This window comes from Cricetulus griseus, chromosome 6 (assembly GCF_003668045.3).
Source record: "Cricetulus griseus strain 17A/GY chromosome 6, alternate assembly CriGri-PICRH-1.0, whole genome shotgun sequence".
Taxonomy (NCBI): Eukaryota; Metazoa; Chordata; class Mammalia; order Rodentia; family Cricetidae; genus Cricetulus; species Cricetulus griseus.
The window spans coordinates 124314602-124327222 of NC_048599.1; positions in this window are offsets into that span (position 1 = coordinate 124314602).

Sequence of the window (12621 nt, forward strand, 5' to 3'; positions counted from 1 at the left end):
GGCCTGTTCCTTTCTGAACAGAAACGGAGGAGGAATGGATTGGTGTGGGATGGGGAGAGGGAAGGAGAGATGGAAGGAGAGAAGTGGGGGGGGACTTTAGTCAGGGTCTAAAATAAATAAATAAATAAATTTAATTAATAATGTATATTCATGTATATATATTCTACTGTATGTACACTTGAGAATATATGTAAAAGCCCAAAATAATAAATTAAGGACAACTGGATTGGGGCCTTAATATATACTTTCATTTTCATAGCTTAATTAATTCTTTGAATGGCAGTTTAGTTGTGCCACAATTTCTTAGATAGTGATGCTTTTGAAGAGGTGGTTGGAAGTAGTGACCTGACTTTGGTTTTAGTGAACAGACATTATACACGGTACATGGTCTTATTGTTGTGGAGACAAAACCAGTAGCTCTACCCTCTGGTTAAAAAAATAAAATAAGGGGAGAGATGGCTCAGCAATTAAGAGTACTTGCTACTCTTCTAGAGGATCTGGGTTCAGTTCCCAACACCTACATGCCAATTCACAATGGTCTGTAACTCTAGTTCCAGGGGATGCAGCATGTTCTTCTGGCCACCACATGCAAATATGTACAAGATATACACGCAGGCAAAGCACCCGTACACATAAAATAATAATAAATAAGAAATAAATCATTTAAAAAATAAAAAAAGCAATTTGATGTGATAAAAAAGAACACCAAATTTGAATTTAGGGGCCAGGTGACTCAGTTGGTAGAGGCCCTTGTACCCAGAGTGCCTAGGCCTGAGTTCAATTGCTAGACCCACAAGGCAGGAGGAGAGACACTTGACTCTGCAAGTTGTTCTGTGACCTCCAATCCATGCATTTACTGTGGCATACACATGCCTGCGTGTGAGCTCTCTCTCTCTCTTTCTCTCCCTCTCTCTCTCTCTCTCTCTCTCTCTCTCTCTCTCTCTCTCTCTCTCTTTCTGCCTTCCTGTCTTTTTTATTTACATTAGAAACAAGCTTGTTTTACATGTCAATCCCAGTTCCTTCTCCCTCCCCTCCTCCCCTGCCCCCCATGATTGATTTTTAAGTTGGGAAATCTGGCCATGAATTATCACAGAATTTTCGAGCTTTTGCAAATCAAAAACATTCTCTTCTGTAAAAAGTGGAGTAGATGATGGCTATTCTTGTTTTATAATGCTTTTTACAGGGCTCCACCTGAACATGTATGCAGATGGGCTGTAAATGTGATCCCAGAACTGTGCTAATTGATTCCTACTTAGTATCCTTGGTTTGTGTCCTCCTGAAATGATTTTTATGTTATTTTTCCAAGTCAGTCTGCTACTTATTCATTCTGCCAACTCAAGCAATTTAGTACACAATGAGGAACACATGAACAATTAAGAGCAGCCTTGTGCAAGCACTTATCTTTCCATCTTTATTGATGGGCAAGCACACCTCTCCATATTGTAATTAGCTGCTGCCTACCTCCTTGTTCTCCTCCTTATCTGTCTCCCATCATACACCATCCTCAAGCATCAACATGCCATGAAAAATAGCTGTGCTACTGTAAAGCATCAACATGGTATAGTTTACAACACCATTCTTGACTAGGATCCGGTCTTAAAACACCATACAAAGACAGAAGGGTTAGAGGAGAACCTGTGTGCTAGACATATCCTTATCTGAAGGTATCAGGTATTCTCTGATGGAGCAGGGAACCCAGGCAGCATTAACCTCTCTGGCTGGGAGGATTGGGAACTAATAAATAAGGAAGATGGTGATGAAAGTGGTGAATGATGGTCCTACAGGAGAGAGACCTACCAGCTGCCAAGCTATTAACCAAGAAGCAAAGGTAGATTTGTCACAAGCAAAAGGGCCAAATAGCTGAGCAGAGAATGGAGAGTCAGCCTGCAAATGGCACATGTATTCAGCAGGAGAGTTCATGAAAACTTACTTCTGAGTTCTTGACTCTGCCACCACTGGTTGCCATTGACTTATTGTTGGGTAGAACATGTCTCTTCTGTCAATCTTCTGTCTGCATCATCTTTCCTTTACACACCAAGGACTTGGCAAAAACAGCTTGAGGGAGGCAAGATTGACTTCCCTCATGGTTTCCTAGGGCCAAGTCCCTTATCACTTGGTCCCATGTACTTGGGGAGAATATCATGGCTGCAGGAGCAGGTGGTGGAGGGTTCTCACTTCAGGTCAGATACATATCAGAGAAAAAACAACAGTACAGGACAAGACAAGAATACTTCTAAGAACCCAACCCAAGTGACCTAGTTTATCCTACTAGGTCCCACATCTAAAGTTTCCAGAAACTCCCAAAAATCCTCAACAGCTGGGTAAGGATCAAGACTCATCAACATGAGTCTGGGGGTGGAGGTGGGCATTACATACCCAAATTCTAATATCTAAATCAAGTAATGTTACGATAAATCTTTCCACCAAAAGCTGCCCGAGCAGCCTTACCACCACATGGGTGGTCTCCACTAGCCGCCTGAGTCCTACCCGTCACATGGATGGACAAAATAATACAGAGATTTATATTATATACAAATGCTGCTTGGCCAGTCACTAGGATTCTCATCTGTTAGCTCAATCTTAATTATCATAAATCTATATATTTTATATATAAGACTTATCTTATCAGACGCCTTCCATTGGCATCCTCAGTTGCCAGTGGATCACATCACACTGCTGGAGGAAGAGTGGAGGGGAAAAAAGCCCACTTCCTGTATGTCCTTCCTTAAATATGAGTCTCCCTGCTATGTCACTTCCTGCCTGGATCACCACTTCTTACTACATCTCCCAGAATCCTCTTCGACTCCTAGTCCCATCTAACTTGCTCCCTCATTGCCCAAACAGTACTTTATTCAGCAACCAATAAGATGAACATACACAGTATATTCCCTATCAAAGTAACTCACAGATGATTGCAAAATATATGAGGTTTCCTAGGTAGCTTCAGTTGTCAACCTGACCCAACCCACACTTGTATAATGATGTCTCAGTGGAGGGATTGTCAAAAACTGATTGGCTTGTGGCCATGTTTGTGAAGAATTGTCTTGCTTATTGATGATATGGGAAGGTCCAGACCACTGTGGACAGTGCAGCCTCTGGCTAAGTGGTCCTAAGAAGGTGGATGAACATGAGTCAGGGAGCAAACCCGTAAGCAACAATCCTTATGGTCCCTGCTTCAGTTCCCACTGGAGTTCCTGACTTCTCTCACTGATGGACTGTGACTAAAAGTGTAAGTTGATCGAAACACCTGCCCCCCAAGTTGATTTTGGTCAAAGCATTTTGTCACAGCAATAGAAAGAAAACTGGAACATCAGGTCATACACATAAATACTTACCAAGTGCTCAAAATTTATGGTTCTAACACAAGGGGCAGAAGCAGGAGGATCACAAGCTTGAGTCTTGTCTGGGCTATATGAGATCCTGTCTGGAGAACAAAGGAGAAAAAAGAAAAGGAAAAAAACAAGCAAGGGACAGAAAATCAGAAAGAGGAGAGAAAGGGGATGAAGAAGGGAGGGGAGGGGAGGAGAAGGGAGACAAGGCTAAGTAAAGAATGGCTGATAGAAAATGCGGTTTGGCATTATGTTTCTACTTCTTAACCACACGCAATGTAGAGATTCAATGAGGTCTTTACAAACTGTTTACTGTTCACCAATCTTCTGAGATAGAATGGAGAAGCTCACATAATGAGCTGCCAGTTGATCCCTTCTACAAGATGTGAAGTGTTCTATAAAAGCACTGCTTAGGTTCCATCCAAAGAATTTGTGAAAGTATAGATACCCCTACCTCCTACTTGGTACCCATGCTTTCCCCCACTACAGAAGAAAGGGTGCCTGGCTGTCAGAGTCTCATCACTCAGCATTAAAACAGCATCACTGATAGCCTGGCTCAGAAACTGTCAAAGCAAAATTCATCCTTCTTTAGGTATCCATCTATTGACAAAGGAAAAAAAAAAGTCCACTATAGACATTACCAATTCTTGACGATTGGCAAACATTTCCAAAGTTGTTAATAAGAAGCAAGCTTAGCAATGCGTGAAAGCAAACTCAGTTTTCAGTGGAAGGCAAACGGTGTAAAAAGCAGCAGGAGACTCCAAGTTCACTACTCAATACACCATGACCCACAACCATCAGACCCATGTGCATCCTTTCATTGCTGACACAGGTACAGCCTTTGGATCTCTGCTTTGGGTGACATAAAGGGCAACTACCCAGATAATAGCAAAAAGAAAATATGTTGGCATGTTGGCATTGATATGGGCAAAGGGACTTATCCAAAACCTCTTTTTTTCTCCCGTAACTAGTGTCTTCACAAGAAAATATACTCTACAGCTGCCTTTATGGGAGTCTAAAAAGTGGACCAACCTAGTCTGTGGCATTGGAAGTTATGAAATGGTTCACCTTTACTGAGGATGAGGGAATAGATCTTGAGTTAGTGTCAGTCAGCTCTGACATTCTGGGAATATTTTACTTACCCTTGTATAGGTGAAATATACCGGTGTTGACTTAAATCTGTTTCATGAGATGGTCAGTTTGATTTCTGCATTCTCCTATAGTCATGTTATACTGTGGCTATAATATATAATATACTGTATTGTTCATGTCTTAAGTTTTCTGTGACATCTTAAAATGTTTTTCTGGCTGGAGAGAAACCATCTCTCCTGGAGCTGGCCCATTCTTAAAGACAGCAAGGGGCCCAGCCTGGTGAAACTGATACAGGTACTAAGGCAGCCAAGAGCCATGTGTCCACCCCTGGCATGTGCATCCCACAGGACTGAGTCAGTATTCCTCCCTAAGCCAGAAGTCCTAACAAGTATGGTGTTTCCCAATACAGTGAAATTCACACACACACACACACACACACACACACACACACACACACACACACACACACAGAGAGAGAGAGAGAGAGAGAGAGAGAGAGAGAGGATAAATTTGCTACTCTTGACCTTTGCTGGGACTCACTTCACACAGCATTCAGGACTCCCTTCCCTTGTTCCCATCTTATGCTTCTGAGTGTCCAGTGCCCTCAACTGTCCCTACTTGAAACCTATGCCTATGCCTGTAGGGTCTGTGAACATAACAATTTTCCCTGCACTGATCTTGTGCTTCTACTAGTGGCTAACCTGACGGACCATCACACAAAAGAAAACAGAATGCAGACTGTTCACCAAGTGAATTAATACCAAAAAGGGAGGGGAGGGAGAAATGGCTATATTGGGATGAACTAATGGGCAATTTCCTCTAATTTCACATATATAATATATATTGTGTATCTTATGTATGCATTACATTTATTTTCTTTGTGAGTATGTGAATGCATAAATGCTCTCATTCTCTGATGTGTGTCCTTGGGACCCCGTGGAATACAGAGGACAACTCGCTGAAATCAGTTTCCTGCTCCCAGCATGTGCATTCTGGGATCTGCACTCTGGTTGTCAGGTTTACCCACTGAGCTATCTCACTGGTCCTCAGTCTAATTACTTATAATGAAACTAAGATACACTGTTCTTAGCTGTAGCCTCCAAATTATTTTAAGCTTCGGGTTTTTTTCTCAGATAACTTATTCTGAAGCTCAAATCCAGTAATTCATTATTAATTCCTTGAAGTTGTATTACTTTATTTGACTTAACAAATAAATATCTATTCATTATAGCTATGATAAATATGCACTTCTTTATATGTGTTACATATATTTAAAAAACAAAAAGCCATTAAGATGCAAAGAATATCCTGCCTATCTTAACAGACACAAATTTACATGTCTATTTGTTCATTTTTTCATTTGTGTGTTCCTATATTTAAAAGTGCTTTGCTTTATATTTTATTCTTCAAGAGTTTTTGTTCTGTTTTGAAGTTGAAGAAAGATATCTGGCAGGCAGGGGTGAGGAAAAACACACATGCAGCAGGCACACAGAGCAAAAGACTGCAAAGCAGGGGGGTTCTCGGAAACCCAGAAACCCCAGCCTCTGAAGTTTGTCTCCCCTAATTTAGGGTAGGTTGATTCTGTGTTATCCTGAGCAGGCCTTGAACTTGTTAATCAAGTCCATAAGCAGAGGGTCTGCTGATGGGAGACAAAAACCTACAAGGCCTCTGTTTTAAGTTGCCAGACTTTTGTCTCAAGCCAGGAGGGTGAGGAAGGGCAATGAAATAAGATCACCCCCTCCAGCATTACCCACTATAATTCCCAGCTTTCCTCCAATACCAATGCACCCCTCCCAACCTCATGTCTTCCTTTTTTTTTTTTTTTGGAAACCATTGAGTGCTGCCCAACATGAGTGTGGGGTCAACCCTGGAATGTGGGTAACATACCAGTACCCTAAAAGAACAATTCAAACTCCCTCAGCAGCTATCAGTTGGCAATAATTCCTCAGGAAGGGCTGGGGCCTTAGGAGCTCTTCTCTCATCTGTGCTGAATTGTGGCTGCTTGTTTTGTGTGGTAACTACAGTTGGTGTGAGTTCATGAATGAGAAAGCCACCCCATTCCCAGAAGACACATTCCACAGCACTTGTCCCCATTTTCCTGCTTCTATGTTCTTTCTGTCTCCTCTCTAAAATATTCCCTAGTGCTAACTAGTTAAAATTGACCACTTAGAAATTTCTGGATTGACTGCTACTTACCCAAATTTAACTCACAAGTCTATTCTCATGTTTCTTAAATTTGTCAATATTTGGCATATTTTCTATAAACATTGATTTTTCAGATTCAACAGCTCCAGTGTTTTAATTTGGTGTTTCTTTTTATCTGTGTCCTGGCTTTCTAGTTATCTTAGTTGCTTTTTCTGGACATGAGCCAGACCAATTATTTTTTCCTGTAGTCTCAGTGTAGTGCTTATGCAGAAGGGGCAATCCCTGACTGACCCACCTCTTCTGTTGCGTAGCAGTTTGCTCTGAAGTTAAAACCTCCCATCTTATAGGGAAGCTCATTAAGATGTTTACATGGAGTTAAATCAATGGGGTTTCTAAAGGACGATGAAACATTCCGTCCTGTAAGTAGGCAGCTTAGGAAGTAAACAACTCACTAGCTTTAGGAAGTCACTGAAACTGACAAGATTCACTAGGTTAATCCCTCCACAAGTGGATATGAGCAGTAAAACTGCTGATAGACACCTTCAACAGGTTGAGTTGTCTAGAAGACTCTCAGACAACATAAGTCCACTGGCGAAAAAAAAAATGCCACTGTAGTAATACAGTTCCCAAAGTCTGAAATCAGCTGTCTTCAGACTATTTCGGCATGAAATCTAGTCTATAGATTTTCAAAAACCCGGTGCCTAGGTAATGACACTTAGCCAATATTGACAATCGTCATAAGCAGCACTGAGGGAGTGCCATGCACTGAACAACATGCTAAGTGGTTCTTACTCTTTTCATCTTTCCAAATGACCTGTGACATAAGTACTGTCACCATTCCAAGTTTAATGGCTTGCCTGAGGTCACCTGTTTCTCAGGTGGAAGGATGTTGATGTGAGTGCAGACATGCCTGTCTCCTGACAGTCACACTCTTCCCATGTCACTGCCCTGTTCAATTCAGCTTCCTACAGTGTTGCAATAGACACCCAAGCTTGGGGAAAGCAGCATTAATCTTCATTACTCCACTATTAAAACAAAAGCATCAAAGTCCATTTTAAAGTTAGATTTATACCCACTTGAGTTAGAACACTGTTAAATTATCTGCCACTGTAATATCAGTGACTTGTGGCCAATGTTTAACTGTAAGTAGGAATGACTGTAAAAGCAATTGGAAAAAGTGCTTGACCCAAATGGAAACAAAGAAAACCATAGAAAGAGTTTTGTTTCTCCTTTGCTGCTATGGACACATGTGATCCTATAATACTAAAGATGCTGCTAGTAAATCAATATGTAGCCAGGAGTATAGGATGTTTGCATTTGTTACTGTATCTTGTTCTACTATCTTATAGTCTCAAGGAAGGAGACAATGACATTAGCGTCCAGCCACTTATTTAATGCTAATAATGTGAATTGGGCTTTACATTTTGAGGATCTTGATAAATGACAGATACTATCTACAGATACCTCAGAAAAGCCCTACTTAAATTTTTGGAGAAAAGGGGGTCAAGGAATCGCTGAGAACATCATTTTAATACATAAAAATATATAAACTAAGTACAAGGAATTGGAAGGTTTTCACTTAATAGGCAAGATGAATTAGGGCCATTATGAATGAATTTCTCCAAGAGTTCAAAAACACACAAGAGGCTGGGGCTGTAGCTCAGGGGTAGGGATTTTGGCCAGCACATGCAAAGCCCTGGGTCCAATGTCCTGCACCACAAAAATATGAAACAAACAGGCACCAATGAAAGTAAGTTTTCAGTTTGTTTTGAAATGAGCTGCAAAAGGAAACCTGATCCTGAAGAAGCACTGCACACCAGTGACTGGCAAGAGTTTCGTTCCAGAAGTATTTTTATCCTCAACATCAGTAGCCCCATGATTGAACCAAGTCAGGCTCTTGAAAATGGAGATATGCCAATATACACAGACCAAGGAAAGGCTCGTTGATGGAGCCTGTCAATGTAAAATGTCTGAGGACATGCACACTCCCCTCAGCCTCCTCTGTAAATTGGACAGTGAAGAAGGGGAGTGATGGGACCCAAAGACAGTTTTCATTTCAAAACTTAGCCAGTTTTACCAAGGTTGGTCTAGTGTCTTGACAGTGATAATAAAAATACCCACCAAGAGTGGACTTGGTCATGAACAAAATGAAAAGGAGCCCCTTCATCTGGTCTCTGCCCCTGTCTCATCTACTCTAGTCACATCTGCATCAGGTAGGATGGAAAGATGAAGGCCAAGAAAGGAAAGAAAACTTGGAAAAGATAGAGAGGAAGCAAGAGCTACAGAAGGACCACATACTCCTTTGTCAGGAGACAGTGGAATGTTCAGACTGAGGCTAAATGGCTGGTATATAAAACAGATTCATCGCTGGGCCTGGTGTCTGTCAGGACTGTGATTACTCTTACATAGGAGACTGGAAGGCGGATTGCAAGCTCAAAGCCTGCTTGGTCTACAGAGTGAGGTCAATAAGTCAGTGAGACCCCTTTTAAAAAGGCATGGAGAAGAAGTGGGAGGACCAGGGGGCTATAGGTCCAGCAGGATAAGTAAATACCTCACTAATGCCTCATTTCAAAAACACATCTTTTGACTAGGCTGTGCTTTTCTTCCGGTGTTTGTTGGTGTTTGAAATGAGCATGCATCATTTATCTGTCCACAATAGATTTTCCCCCATCACAATGGAAGCTCCACGTAGGTGAGATGAACTGAGCTGGCTTTGTGTCAACTTGACACAAGCTAGAGTCATTTAGGAAGAGGCACCCTCAACTGAGAAAACTCCCCACCAGATAGTCCTGTGGTGCATTTTCTTGACTGATGATTGATATGACAGAGCCCGACCACTGAGGACAGTGTCATCCTGGGCTGGTGGCCCTGGGTGTGATAAGAAAGCTAGCCAAGCAAGCCATGAGGAGCAAGCCAGTAAGCAGTGTTTCTCTGGGACTTTTTCATCAGATCCCACTTTCAGTTTCCTGCCTTGACTTCCTGCTCTGATTTCCCAGTGCGGAGGACTGTGATGTGGAACTGTAAGCTTAAATAAGTCTCTTTCTCCTCAATTACTATGGGTTGTGGTTATCACAACAATAGAAAAATAGTTAAGACAGGGAGTATTTTCTTTCAGTAACTGTATCTTCAGTTGCCAGGTCAGTGCCTAGAATGATAACTTCTCATTCTTTATCTTTGATATGACTGCACAAATGAGGGGATTGGATAATTAATTGATTTAGTAGCTGGGGGTGTCAGAATATTTTGTTTACTCTAAATATTGACATAAAAGTGGGACAGTACTGATGTTATGCTCCCAATTGTCAGCAAGATTTCTGTACATGGTCTCAAGTATGTATACAGATGAACACACTACATTCAAGCTAAAATGGAAAGAGATATATAGAAATTTAAGATAGAAAGAGAAAACAATCCAACAGAAAGGGAGAAGAGGGGAACAAATAATTCAATAGAAAAGGAGAAATAAAAGTCTTCCTCGGTGATTGAAAAAAATAAGATCAAAACAGAAGAACTGCCAGGTTTATTTATTTAGTTACTAACTTTTTAGTGATTCTTTGTGGATTTCACATCATACTTCCCAATCCCATTCATCTCCCCATCCCTTTGTATCTACACTCTGCCCTTGCAACCTCCCCTCCCCATTCCAAAATAAAATTTAAAATAAAAAAATATTGTTGTGGAAGCTGTAGTGTGATACAGTGAGTCACACAGTAAGCCCTTTAGTCTATACATCTTTGCTTGCAAGTGTGCATTGCAATTAGTTATTGGTCTGGTTCGAGGCCTCTGGCATCTGTTACTTTATCAATATTGGGCCCTCATTGGGACTCCTTTTGGATATTCTGTGTTGCCCTGTGTCATGGAGATCCTGCAGCTTTGGATCTGCAGGACCGGCCCCTTCATGTGCTCCAGCAGTTCATAGATAAAGTGTGTGTTCACGTGAGGCTATTCCTAGCCCTTGTTCTGGGCCTCGGTGGCAGTTGGGTTGGTCAGCCCCCCAGCTTTCCCTCATCCTCACCACCAGGGCAAGCTTGCCAGCACTGCCCCCAAACTGGCAGGTTTAAAAGGCATTGACATTTGGATATAAGAAAACCAATGCTTTTTTGTTTGTTGTTATTTTTTTTCACCAATATGTGATGAAATTAGCACTTTTATATGCTACAAGCAAGTGTTGGAGATTTTCTTCACTCTGTGTAGTCTTGCTAGGATCATTGACCACGTGCCCATCCTTCTGCTACATGAGGAGGCAGCAGTGCTGGAGAGGAACAAGTTTTCACTGACATGGACTGCCACTAATAAATGAAGGTGTTGGGTTTGTTGAGAAAAATCAGTAGTTCAAGGAGTAAGTTTTGAGTCCCCTAAGCTAACTGGTGACAAGAGAGGCAGCAAGAGATGACATCACTTTTTAGTCACAGTGGACTCTTTTTTGGAGAGGGGAGTTGGTTTTTCGAGACAGGGTTTCTCTGTATACTATCCCTGGCTGTCCTGGAATTCACTCTGTAGACAAGGCTGGCCTCGAACTCACAGAGATCTGTCTGCCTCTGCCTCCCGAGTGCTTGGTTTAAAAGCATGAGCCACCGCACCTGGCTGGCAGTGAATTTTTAACTATGTTGAGATACAGACCCTGGGGTCTATTTAGCGTAATTTCCCCTGTGACTCCTTTTCAGAATTTAAGGGATTATAGTTGGTTGATTTATAATGGTGGAAGACAGTAGAACTGAGTTCTGCTGCTGAGTGGAAGTTCATGGAAAGGTCTCATTGCTGTTTCTTTGTTCTGTACCCTTCCCTGGAAGTAACAGAAATTCCCCTAAAAGCACCTTAAGCGACAAAAATGGCCTTCAATTGGAATCACTTAGTTCAAATCCAATCTCCTTCTAGTTCTGACATTATTGTCCTCAGCTTTAAGCCTCTTACATTACCTTTCCATCATCAGACAAGAAAGAAATGTGGTTCAATGATTCAATGATTTATTAGGAAGATCAATAAATATATTGTCAAACCAGAAGATCTTCATAGAAAAAGGAGACACTTAAATATACCAGAGCAATGCATATATATACAAAATCTTAGGAAAACTAGGATATATGCTAACCCAACTTCCAGACAAAAGCCCTTCCCAGAACCCTAGTGTGCTGGGAAGGGGATTTGCTATGGCTGAACACATTGCCTCCCCTGAAGGCTTCTGTTAGCACAGAAGATGAGTGAGCTGTTGCTTCAACATCTGTGGTAATTTCAGGCCCCAGTCCTGACTGTGCCCTGCTAGCCTTAGAAATCTAAGATGCCTGAGAGAAAAGCTACAGCAGAAGGACACCTCCAAACTTAAACCATCCCATTGTCAGATCCCAAACTCTACTGTCCCTTTCAAGTTAGCATTCCTTAAGTGTGTAGAGCAGACCTGTGACCAGCAAGAGCTCCAGTGGGCTGCATAGTCAGGCGTGTATTTTGTCAGCTGGGTTCCCTTGGTGAATAGCATTGACTTTCTCAAAGTTGGTCACTCAAGAACAAGGATGTTAAGACTTCCTGCTAGTTTCACTCGACAGGTCATATCTGTGAAGTCATGCTTCTTGTCATCTTAAGTGTCCCGTTTAGAAATGAAAAGCTTCAAAGTCCTGAACAGCTGGGGCTGGAGAGATGACTCAGAAGTTAAGAGCACTAATTGCTCTTCCAGGGGTCCTGACTTCAATTCCCAGCAACCACGTGGTGACTCACGAAGTCCTGAAAAGGTATTGAAAAGCTTGGCAAGTAGTCAAATACATGTGCACAAAACTAAAATATCATGTTCACTTCTGGATGATATCTGTGACCACAATTTGGGAGCACGAATTCAACATCTTGTTCCCAGATGTTAGGTTTTTTTTTTTCTTTAGGTGGCAACACATGCATAATATGCCTTAAAAACATGGCTCTTGTCCAGTGATAGAGACTTGACTAGCATGTGTGAGGATCAATGCCTCGAGGAAAGAAAGAAAATAAGCAGCCCGAATTGGTGGAAACATTGAATGGGTTCAAGTCCAATCTGTTTGTCACCCAAAAGGAAAAGCTCAGTGTTGAATCTGTT